We start from the raw sequence: 14355 nt of genomic DNA, 5'->3' as shown, positions 1-14355 counted from the left end.
AACTTTCAAGAAGATTATTTCTTGTGAAAAACATAAATTACTAGAAAGAATGTTTTAAGATAACTTTTACAATGATCTTAAGTGAGAGACTGCAATAGTTTTAAAAGTGCATATAATTTTATTTTTATTCTTTATTTTAAATCATATGAGATATATTTTAATTCAGGTTTTCTCAATAATCAAGCCAATATACACATATTTGTTATTCTAATTGTGAGATATATAAAAAAAACACCACAATCCAATAGTAAGATTCATAATAAAAACATTAAAAGTAATACAGTAGATATTTACATATCTTACTGTAACAATAAGAAAATATATTTGTATTGATAATAAGAGAGAAAAATAAGAAAAGATACACATCGCATTTCTTTCTAAAATATTGTTACAAAATAAGAAAAATATTATTGCAAAGTATTCTACAGAGAGAGATTACATTGTTTTCGTACACCCATAATTATATATATCACTATTGAAAAAATAAAGCACGCAAATATGACAAAAATTCTTTTTGAACAATTGTTTTAAAAAAAAGAGATATGAAGAAAGTTTTTTAATTTATTATAACTAAATCAATATTTTTTAATATTTAGAGAAAGAGATTCTTAATATTAATTAAAGATTATAAATATTGTATATACATACATATATATTTATTTATTTATTCAGTCATAATAATAATAAAATATTAAATTAATTGCATTCAAATTTGTCAAGTTGCACAAGATTATTGTGTCAGGATGTGTGAACAATGATAAAAGAATGTTACTTTTTTCTCATAAATATGTAATGGCTTCGAATATGAGTAATTTTTGAATAAAAAATTTATTCCTTTTCATATCTATATTATCGATAGACTTATTATTGTGTTATTGTATATTGTATATCATTTTGTAAATGAGAGGATCAACATTCTCGCCACGCTTGAAAACTTGTCATTTATAATATAAGGAATCGGCGAATAAAATTTCGAATCGTCTACGGTCTACGTCATTGGAATAATATCTGCGCGTCAACTGCGACACTGAATTGCTCGTTTAAGTATCCAAACGAAAAACGTTGATCTTTGATATGTGGATCAATGTGAAGTAAATAATGACGTAAATTGGATGCTGTACTTAATGATTGAAAATTATAATTCTTTAGGATGAGCGTGGAAATACCAATTATATATAAATAATATTATAGTAATATACAAACATTAATTATTATTTATATTTTATTTATAATTTATTTTTAAATATATAATTAAATTATATGTATATTTTAGAAAATAATTATGTTTTAAATTATATTAATATTTTAGTGTACATTATATATATATATATATATATATTATATATATATATATATATATATATAATAAGTTTGGAAACACCCTATATTTTACAGATAAACAGTTGTACGACAGTGATCTATGTAAGTTTTGGATATAAATATATATCATACGACAACAAATATTTCCACTTAGGACACTTGGAACATTTATACATGCCGAAAATATATCAGTGATTATTTCGTAATACCGGAGCGCTCGAAGTTGAATTTCACGTGCTGATCTGTTACAGCACGTATTCTGCTATAACTAGAGCTAGTACAACATATTAGACGTAGTAGCGCCTGTAATGTGTGCGCGAATTATAACTACACGTCAGAGTGATAAGAAGTCATTTGTAAGTGCAATTTAATTTAAGTTTTTGTAAAATTGATAAAATTAATCACAATCACTGAAAATGACAATGACGCACCAGATACCGTATGAATCAGACTCAAGTTAATTAATATAATTAGTAAATAAACATTTACAAACAAAAATAAATCGATTTTATTATATATTTTCTTTACATTAAAAATTTTTATAGGGTGTTTCCAAACTTATGGAGGGTAGTGTGTATATATATATATTAATTTTAATGTATTCCGTGTGATACGATAATAACTTAATTTTTTATAACTTATTTTAAATAACGAATTAATTAATTACACATTAAAATAAATTTTAAATTTCTTTTGTACCCGATTAAACAGATAAATATTTTCTCAACACGTTACTGTGATACACAGACTAAAATTTTAACGAATAGTTTATAAAAATAAGTGCTTACAATGCGCATTTTTCTCTTATCACTGAATAAAACTTGCGTCGCAGAATCATTGATAAAAAAACCAGTTTAAGCGTAGTGTCTTTAGTTAAATAATATGATAATTTATCGTTTTCGATTTAGCAATAGTTGTTCACTTTAATAAATCAAAGTTTATCGCGTGTATATATGCAGATAATACGGATATAAAAAGTATAACATATGATTAGTTATATATTATATATTACAATTATATACTACCCGAAAAAAAAGTCCATATAAAATTGGCCATATATGGATTTTGTCAATATCTGAGCATATCTTGCCAAATATAGTTATATATGATAATAAGATAATTAAATAAAATCATATATAATATCATATGATTTTATTTATCATATAATATCATATATGACTATACTTGGTAAGACATGATCAGATATTGACAAAATCCATATATGGCTAACTTTTTTTCCCGGATATATATTAATATGTAATTAATTGAAATAAAGAATTGTTCTCTTTTAATTAGAGAAAATCTCGAAAAGACTTTTCATAATTAATATGTTATAATGTATTGTGATAAAATAGGTACGCTATTTTCGAATTAATAAATATACAAATTAGAAAGACGTATAATAAATATATAATGATTCTTCAAATGTTAAGATGTGTGTATGTGATGTAATAAAACTAGTCGCAATATGTTACGTAAGAATCATTATTTAACAATCATTTATCAATTTAAGTTTTTTATTAAGTCTTAAATTACACATTACTTCTAAATGATAGATGTTATATGTAAAATTATTAAATAATTTCTATATCTATTAAAAGTTGCAAAAGATTTACTAATAATTTTTACATAAAATTATTTTCACATGCCAAAGTGTTCTTTTTTACTAACCGCAACAATTATTTATTTGCGATTCTAAAGTCTTCTATATTACCGACTATATATTTGCTGGGAATGCTAAACCGTCCTGTATTATCGATATTTTTATTATACCAAAATATTTTTATTGGTTGTATAGAATAATCAATTCTTCTCTACGATAAAAGTATACATCGAAACCTTCTGGGAACCTATGCAATCTTATATGTTAATAAAGAAAAAAATTTAAAAATTACAATTTTTTTATCGGCTTCTGGAGCCAGGTTGTAAACAATAATTGTTTGATATGAACATTTTGTAGTTTGCATCAATAAAATAAGATATAGGTTCCAGATATAAATTGCATGAAAGAATTTTAGTGAACTTTTAGATAATAATTAGATAAGGCTTAGAAACCTAGATAAAAAACATTTTGAAGGAAATGTTGTGCAGCAAAATGTTTTTACTATACTTCTAAACTCATTTCGAAAAGTTCACAAATATTCCTTCATGCAATTCTTACAATGGGAACACGATTTTATTTTATGTATATAATCGAGTTACTATTCTCTATATCTAATTACGAAAAAATACTTCCTAGTTTGGCAATCACTGAGTATTCTTAGATGACTGATAAACGTTATTATTATTTTTTTATATGTATATACAATCGGACCTCTTATCCTACGACATTTTCGGTCCGGAATCTTCCCCTTAAATCTCTGATCCTACGACAAAAATTTGAGAGTGGGGGTATAATTCCCCTTTCGCGGTCGTAGCATGAGAGAATTTTTTGTCGTAGGATAAGAGGTTCGACTGTACCATTTTTGCGACTAATTATTTTACCGAGGTCAGTTTATGTTTTTTAACGACTAATATATTACCACCGATACCGAATCAATATTATATTTATTTGCGCTGAAGAAGACTCAAAGAGTGAGCTCGAAACGTCCGTTATTATAATTTCATTTCTATTTATAATTTGATTATTGATTTTATGAATTTGTATTAAATTATGTAGTTCATTATATCTAAATTTTTTAATTTATTCTTAGATCTATATTACCTTCAGTTACATCATAAGTTTTGCGATATATTCTTTTGCTCTCTACTACCATTATTATTAATTTATTTTATGTATATAAATTGCAACTTTTATATTAAACAAATATATTACCATGAGGTTATATTTTGTCGGTAATATAAAACAGCTAAAGGGCCTGAGCACAGAGATTGTCGTAACCGTTACCGGCAGAGTCGTAAACGTAAGCCGGAGACGTAAGTTATCGCACAATAATTTTACGTAAACGTATTTAATGCACTATTGTATTACAGTCGAATCTCTTATCCTACGACATTTTTCGGTTCGGAATCTTCCCCTTAAACCTCTGATCCTACGACAAAAATTTGAGAGTGGGGGTATAAATCCCCTTTCGCGGTCGTAGCATGAGAGGATTTTTTGTCGTAGGATAAGAAGTTTCATAGCATAAGAGGGTCGTAGGATAAAAGGTCCGACTGTACTTCAATTCTGTGATTATAATATAAAGAGATTTATAAAGTTATTATAAACCTTAAAAAATTTTACAATCTTAATAAAAATTTTTTATATAAATATATAACTATATAAATATACATAAATATAGAAATATATAATTATATAAATATATAAATATATAAATATATAAATATGTAAATATATAAATATGTAAATATATAAATATGTAAATATGTAAATATGTAAATATGTAAATATGTAAATATGTAAATATGTAAATATGTAAATATGTAAATATGTAAATATATAAATATATAAATATATAAATATATAAATATATAAATATATAAATATATGTATAAGTATATATAAACACGTAATTATCAACTTGGCAATGAGAGCCATACGCGGATGTTAATGCGTGAATTTCTTTAGAAATTAATTCTTTCCGCGAAATTTGAATCGTACACACAGGGCACATATTTTACTTGGCGTATTTTACCAAAAAATAGATTCTCATTTTTGAGAATTCTATAATCCCTCTTTACTCCCCCTAAAGAGATGTAGACGAAAAAAATTTTTTCGTTTTACAGTTTATACGAAATATTATAAGATAGATTTCCGCTAGAAATTGCATGAAGGAATATTTGTGAACTTGTGGAAATAAGCTAAAAGTGTTAAAAAATATTTTAGTTTATAAATTATAAATTTAGTTTTACTCTAAATTTATTTCTACTTTAATTTTAGAAAATATTTATTATTTAGTTCAACCAGAGAGAAAAATAAGAAGGGTCATGCCACCGTTTTTTAGGGAACGCTTTTTCCCCGCTGTACAGTGGCGCTAACTGGATCCACAATTGAGTTTTCGGAACTACCTGGCTGGATCCACTTTCTAGTGCCACGGTAAAACGACCGATTGATTCGAGTCCGTGCTAGATCCACAAATTGTGGTTCGTGTCCGTGCTAGATCCATAATCGTGGATCTCAAAAGTACGAAACATATAATAGATTTATTAATATGTTTTATTAGATATTATTAGCTGCGTGATCTTTTTCCACTTTAGCATATATTATGAAGTAATATATACGTATATATAGAATTAAAATGCATATTTTATTTCACATAAAATTTAATGTTTTAATAATTTCAATAAAAAAGTATTTTAATAAAATATATATGTGTATATTATTTCAATAAATATTACCAAAATAAAAAATACCAAATCGAAAGACCACGTACAATAACACAAAATTTCCTTAAAATTCCAGATTCTCTTAATTGAGAGAGACGTAATCGAAATTTATTAATAATTCTTTTGGTCGTGATAGACTATCCAGCTACGTTTGATCTAAAAGCTTCTAATAAATTTTATATTGGACATAGGTATATTGGATATTTTCGTGTAATAAATTATTTTGTACATTATTAAATTTCAAATTATATGTTGTAATAAATTGTGTATTCTATTTTGTGAAATATAATTATAAATATATTGTAAAATATATAATTAATTTTATGTGTAGTATAAAATTACTTATATAATATATATTTTGTAACACATTTTATAATATACTCTCTTGTTAAATGTTTTATATTAAATTTTATATCATACTTTGTAATATATATTTATAACATAATTAATTCTATGTGTAACACACATATAATACATATTTATATAATACATATTTGTGTATATAAATGTATTACAAAATATAAGGTTTCTCCTCAGAAAATGCACTTTGAGAAACATACACCGAAAAAATTGTATTCTCTATTTTAGAAGAATTCCTTCTAAAGCTTTCCTCCAATAAAATATTCTAAAAAATTCAAAATATTCCCCTCTAATGATCTTTTGTTAAGATTAGTATATGAAATAAAGAAAATATTCTTAAATATCATATTTTATTACTTTCCGTATTATTTTATTAAAAATTTTATACATTTTGTTGTGGAGATCTCCTCTCTCCTCTCCAAATTTTTGACGTCTTCAATAAATCAATCTTATTTCCATATATTACAATGTACCCTCCCTTACTAAAGCACGTCGAATCATACCTTATTACTTTCCGTTCTATTTTATTAAAAATTTTATACATTTTGTTGTGGAGACTATCTCCTCTCCAAATTTTTGACGTATTCAATAAATCCATCTTACTTCTATTTATTACAATAATGTACCTTCCCTTATTAAAGCACGTCGAATCATACCTTATTACTTTCCGTTCTATTTTATTAAAAATTTTATATATTTTGTTGTGGATATATCGTTTGGCTACTCTTCTGCCAGGCTTTGAATTGGTATATAACTAGTGCCGTGGAATCTAGAAAAATATCGTCCTATCTCTACATTACCAATCTGCGGATTATTCAATGGATAAAATTGACATATCGATATGTCATCTAAAATAAAACAGATTTTTTATGTTGTACGGATTAAAGATAATATAAGAAAAAAACTTATAATGCATAAGGATGCTACTAATATTCGTACCGTGTGCTATGTAACATATTTTATCATCCTCAGTGAGAATTATGTAATGCGCTTGATCTAATTTTCTACATTCTGAACAAATGTGCTGATCTTCTTCACGGCCTTCGGCCAGATATGGAGCTATATAACCCAATGATTCTTTTATAAACGTAGCTTTATATTTAAAATGCCAACCTATTATTACGCCAAAGTGACTTGCTTCAATCCAAGCCTCACGTGGCGATATATTTCTGCGACAATGTATTACAATCATACCAATCGCAAATTTGATTTCTTGATTTCTTATTTTTAGTTTTGTCCTTACAATGGCAGATCTAACCTGCGTGCGTGTGCGTGCGTGCGTGTTCGTGTGCGTGCGTGTGTGTGTCGTGTGCGTGCGTGTGTGTGTCGTGTGCGTGCGTGTGTGTGTCGTGTGCGTGCGTGCGTGCGTGTGTGTGTCGTGTGCGTGCACGTGTGCATATGTGTGTGTGTGCGTGTGTGTGTGCGTGTGTGCATGCGTATGCATGTGCGTATCGTATGTGTGTGGAAAATGTAATAGCAGAATATAATCAATATTTTGTTCAGTTGTTTGTAAATTAATTAATTAATATACAACTCAAGTTGTACATTTCGGTATAAAAAAAAAAGTGATACAGAAAAATAGGAAAAATTTATGAAATTTTAAACACTCATAACACAGTTAATACCTATTGTATCGAAGCGATTCAAACATGAAAATGAAATTTGGACTTTGTATTTCAAGAAACTTTTAACGTTGATTTTGTGATTAACTTCAATTAATTTTTTAATAGCGGATGATAAAATAAGAAATTGATCAATGGAAAATCCACTTTAGTGTGTTGCGTGAATTAATTGAGCTCAATGGGATACAAAACGCATCAAAGTTCAAATTCTTCCTTTCGAAATGCGTTATCGCAAAACTTGTATATGTAATTTTTCCCTAAGTTATGTTAATCTGAAAAAGTATTAATTTTATTGGGTCATCCGTCATTGAAAAACTAATCATTCTACGTAGTCGACAAAAATTTCTCAAAACATAGACTTGAAACTTTATTTTTATTTTTTGATCAGTTGATATGATAATTTTTAATTGTGTTTTAACATTTAAAATCGTTATTTAATTTAAAATTCGTATTCTCTTTAAATTAACGTAACTCGTTGAAAAATAACCATATCAAGTTCTGCGATGACGCATTTTGAAGAGAAAAATTTCAACTTTCAAGCACTTGTTATTCTATTATATATAGCTCAATTGATTCACCATGCAACTCATTCCCTAAACTTTCTCAATCAATTTTGCAGGTCTTCATTGTGACATCCGCCATTAAAAAACTAATTATCTCACCCGATCGACATTTTTCTCAATGTACACACTTCAAGCTTCATTTTCGGTTTTTAATCACGATGCGATTATTGCCTATGTTATAAGCATTTAAAATTTCATAAATTTTTCCTATTTGTTCACTTTTTTAGCGGAGAATATAGATAACTATAATTTGTATAATTTTTTTACATATTATTATATGACTATTAGTTTATATTATGAGATGCTCGATAAATTACCTTTATTGGTGCTGTAATATTAATATCTTCATTTTTTAGTATTTTTCTCATAATATTTAATTTCCACGGGTTTTTTTCCTCATTAGGTATTACTTGAAAGATAAGATCAGTTATTATCCAAGTTATTATCTAGAAAAACATAACAAAATTTTAATTATAAATATAAAAATACTTTACTCATTGCTTATAAAATATATAGAGTCCTTTAGTAAAAATAATTTTATAACAATTTACGTATTTTTACGAAAAATTAAAATTTTCATCAACAAATTACAAATTTGTAAAAATGATATAATTTCACAATAAGTTTAATAAAATTGTAGTAAGTTATAAATAATAACATTTAAAATTTTTACAAGTCTCCAAAGCTTTTTACGAACATTTTTATAAGTAATAAAGTAAATAGAATATTATCATAAAAAGTACAACTATTCTGAACTTTCTAAGTTAATTTATGAAAAACTACATGGTTCAAATTTTAGACTCTAAACATAAAAATTATATGTTTCGTACATAAAAATTATATGTAGAAATAATCTAAAAAGTTGCAGTTAAAATAAAAAAATGAAAAAAAAATATAGTTAGAATAATAATTATAGTTCTTTTTAGAATTTTTGCGTCAAAAATTACAAAATATTTCTACTATGGTCATGGATTTAACGTATCATTTAGATCAAGATCGATAATTGATTGTTATTTTAATTATTAACTAAAATTAATAAAAATACGTATAAAAAACTATATGTAAAAAATTGCCAAACTGTACATCACTAAATAGATCTTCACAAGATAAAGAATTATATCTTCCTCTGACAATGACAAAAGGTAAATTCTCGAAATAATCGATTTCGTGGTCTCTGATATTTTTGATTATCATAAAATACTCTGCATGAAACCAATATTTTTCAATATCACTGAAAATAATAAAAAATATACGTGTGTATATGTATTATATATATATATATATGCACACACAATATACAAGGTGTCCAAAAATGAATGATGGGGGTTCAGTCGATTTTATAAATACAAACTCAATATTAATATGAAATTTTTAGTAATAATCAACTAAAACAGTTTTTCTACCTATTCAGTAAATCTCGATATGTCCTATTAATGGCATGACACATCTTATAATTTCAACACTTTTCATATTCTATACTAAATCCGAATGCTAAAAATCAGAATATCTACTTCTTACAATTGTTTTTATGATTCTATCCTTGAGATCACGTAAATTTATGATGTTTCACACTGTACATAACATTTCTCAGGTGTCTTTATAAGAAAACCCTCTAAACTGTTGTTAGGTAAAGTTAATTACATCTTATCATTAAACAAACACAAATCTATGACTCTCGTTCAACGAGGATAAAAAATGTGAAAATCAGAGATTTATGCTATCTCAAAAATAAAATCATAGAAACAATTGCAACAAGAATTACACAATATGTTCTGCATATAATATAAAATATGAAAAGCGTTGAAACTAGCACATATCAAAATACTAAATACATAATAAAACTGTTTGAGTTGCTGATTATGACTAAAATAAAATTATGCCAATCTTGAAAACAAGAAAGTTTAACAAATTTTTCAATTAAAATTATACGTACTATTTTGGCTTCCATATGATGGCAATACTTTGTTTTTCTCTGTAAATCAAATCATATGGTATTTTTTCCATCTTCAGAACGCAGCGTATGCCAAGCCTTCTGGCTACGTGGTAACATATAAGAGGTCGCAAATACTTATCACAGCGTTCTATAAACTATATTAAAATATAAATATATAAATGTTAAAAAATTTTATTATCATATTTTATTAATCATATTTTTTTGTTTTATAAGATATAAAAAACATAGGGTAAATGTGTCAATTATTGTGGGCCAACTAGTTACTGTGCCCTTAATTTATTTTCCTGCATAATAAAATCAAATATTATGAAATTATGGATATTAATTTTTTTTTTAATTCAATTTTTATGTAGGTTAGGTATATATTAAAATCATATGACATATTTATATTTTTTAAATACTGAAAATAATAATTAAAATTTTTGATACCTGATGTAGCTTGTTGCTCATGTTAATCTTGTTCAAAAGCTTAAGAAACAGCAATATATTTGCGTCGATATGTAATAGATTAACATACATCAGAACGTAAAAAATTAAATATTACATTATTAAAACCTATATAGATTATGAATAAATAACAGTTTAATTAATTTTTGAAATATATAACTTTATTTTTAATGAATCCAATAATTAGTAAGAATTCCGTACTTGTTTCAATTACTGCGTGTCTAGTAATTGAACAATTTTTTTGTTGATGTGGTAATTATTGTGCTCTCTCGCAGTACGATTGTTCACAGTATTTGAAGCACCGTATTTGGGAAGAGGGCACAGTATATCAGACACAATAATTCATTTTTGCGATTTTTAGGTGTCTAGTAACTGACTCAAATCTTTTTTAATTTATTTTAATTATTTTTCAGTTTTTTTTAAATATTTTAATTACAAAAAAATTTATAATATTAAGAAACCATTGAATTATGAAATGAATATTTTGAGAAGTAAAAAAAATTAGGAAAACTCTTTAAATTAATAAAAATCATCGAGCATCAGCTTAAGGAGCACAGTAATTGGCACACTTACCCTAGTTATGCTCGCACATCGCTTAACAAACTATAATTATAATATTTAACATAATCTAAATTCACTCAAAAAAATATTTTGCCAATGTAAATAGATTTCTAGACGTCTCAATTAAAATTTATTGGTATTTTTTGCGTCTGTTAGTGTTAGAATATTGTTTGTCACGTATAGAATTTATAGCAGCAATAGTCTAGCAATATCTCTAGACAATTTAGATCCTATTGCTAAATATTAATCACAAATATAATTGTTCTTGTCAATAGGTCTTAAAGATAGACACCACAGAAAATATTTTTGTCTAAAACACTAATAGTACAGATATAGATTCTGTCTTTGTCATTTAAATTGATTAAGTGCAAAATATATGCAATATCATAATATTCGCTAATAATTTATCTGTTTCAGTTAAATTTTTACATCTAGAAAATTTTTATTGAAGTTGCAAGATCATTTTTTTGAGTGAAATAACTTACATCACATATATGCCATTGAATCCCGTTCTGTTATCAATAGTTGCAATAATGTATAATTATCCAATTCGGAAGTTATAAATTTTTGGAGAATCCAAATAATCTGTTTAGCTTCTGTCTCATTCTAGAAATTGTCGTTGATATTATTGTTTCTCCAATCAAAAAATTGATCAGAAAATATCGAGAATTTTGGATGCGCAGGATATTTTGTTTTAAGGTGAAATAACACTTCTTCCGTAATATTATCTAAATACTTTTCTATAACGGAAAAGGATATATGTGGTCGATAGTATTGTACTATAATAGTAAGTAGCCGTTCTAAAAGCTGCTTTTTTTCTGACATATTTATTAATTTGTTTCGCTTGTATATTAATCGATATTGTTTTAGACATCGAATAATCATGTCAAAGTTAAATGCACTTATTAAATTGCAATCGAATTTCCTAAAATTAAATATATTTACACATTTAGAATGTACAATTGCATTAATATTTATAATACTATTTAATTTATTAAATTTTACCGTGACGATTGTGTAGCAACGATTCTATTTCATGTACAACAAAAGCTCATGTACAACAAAATGATAAATATAAGATTTCGAATTTTCGGCTATGGAACGGAGAAGACATTCCAATTCTTTTTTGTCATCATGCCATAAGCCATCTTCTGTCATTAAAGACACATAATACTGTAAGCGTTCGACATATTTTACACCTGCTTTTATTTGTTGTTTAAAATTTGAATTGTCAAAAATTTTTCCCATTTATTTGTATTATACTTTACTTTTAGAGAAGAACATCTACAATTACGATAAAAATGGTCAAATATTACACAAAACAACTCCACATTATCAGTAATAAACTAAGAACAATATATTTTTAAAGTAGAAATATGAATTTTTTAACTACATTAATATTTGGGACAAATTAAAAACATAAATATAACATCAATTTTTTATTTAATAAAGATAAAAAAATATAATGTGTTACTATTATTAACCAAATTGTACAATTATAAATAATTGCAATAATCATAGCAACACACAAACATACACACACATTCAAAGATGTATTGTTAAAGTAAAATATTACCTGTACAATATATTATTAAAGTAAATTAAACTTTTAAATATATATATATACTTAATTAAAATTAATATTAACTTAAATTAATTAAACTTGAATTAAACTTAAATCAGTATTTATTTTATTTAAAATTTGCAATCAACTTAACGTCTCAAAATGTTCAATAAATTAAAATTAACTATTGTTGACAAAAAATAAACATCATGGACCTTATTTACTGAAAATTTTTACATTATTTGTAATGTAAAAAAAGGAGTAAAAAAATTTATTTTGTTTTGTTATAACTAATCTTATTAATACATTTTTTTATCAATCTATTTTTAATTTTTAAAAAGTTACTATGGTATATACCGCTTAAATAAAGAATGTAAGTATAATTTTAAGAAATATGAAATAAAAAATACACTAACAGGTGTGTGACGCTGGCGTCTTACTTTGTAGAAACGTAGTAATTGTTGAGACTTTTTACCTTATTTTTAATAGTTTTAAGCCTACGACACACAATGCTTATTGCATACTGAATCGTATTCCAAGCATCGACAATTTAACATTTCTTTTATACCGAAATTATAGTTGGTCCATTATGGTGTGATTTAGCACGAAAACAAGTTTACGTGTTTTATAGGCTGTGTTTCAAAATTCACTGCCAGCATATTATTATCTTCGTCTAGTATTTAGTGAACAACAAGGTTGTTTGATTGACGATATGCTGGCAGTACTGACAGTGAATTTTGAAACACAGCCATAGTTTTATGTTATCTTAATCTATGATTAAACACAAATAGTTGACCACTAAATAAAAAAAAACCTGAGACAATGCAAGTTTAATTGCCTCTCACTTTGTTTTCCGATAATTTTTTAACTTTTTTAATCAAATTTTAAAAGTTTAAGAGTTTTACAATAGTTTTTACAAAAACTTCTACGCAAAAAATTATTAAAATATTTATTTAAAAAATTAAATCGCATGAGACGCCAGACGCATATAAGTACAGAAATAAAGATCGTATTTCGATATTTCTATTAATAATAATTTTCATATGTATAGAATTTTTTCAAAATTATAATTAATCGCCAATAATTATAAAATTTTATTTGAAAGTCTATAAATTATCAAAATATGACCAGCTTCTGTACTTATAATGTCTCGAGAGCGATTTAATTTGTTTAATAAATATTCTAAAAGTTTTGGAAATTAAAAACAATCTATCGAATAAAAAAAATGACTGCAAATAAGACTCTTAGGTCCGATTGCATCAACATTATTTTAGCTTTAAACAAGGCTTAAATATATGTCTGTCTTTATTCATTTAGAAAGAAAGATAAAGATAGACATATGTTTAAGTCTCACTTAAATTCAAAATAATGTTCTCAGGGTATGCTGAGCGTTATATGCGTCGCGCGCTTATACGCTGAGCGTTTTTAATTAATATTTTAATAATTATTGCAAAATAATACTTTTATGTTCAGTTTGATCTGCTCTATCTGCCCTAGAGAGTTGGGACGATTATTACCGGACATCTTGTAGATATGTATACTATTGTTCGCTAAGCGTTTTTAATTAATATTTTAATAATTATTGCGAAAATCGCAAAATGGTAGAGAACTTTTATATTCAGTTTGACTTGCTCTATC

Source organism: Anoplolepis gracilipes, unplaced genomic scaffold (assembly GCF_047496725.1).
Source record: "Anoplolepis gracilipes unplaced genomic scaffold, ASM4749672v1 Contig21, whole genome shotgun sequence".
NCBI classification, from domain to species: domain Eukaryota; kingdom Metazoa; phylum Arthropoda; class Insecta; order Hymenoptera; family Formicidae; genus Anoplolepis; species Anoplolepis gracilipes.
The sequence above is the reverse complement of the archived record's forward strand: the minus strand, read 5'-3'. Positions refer to the sequence as shown.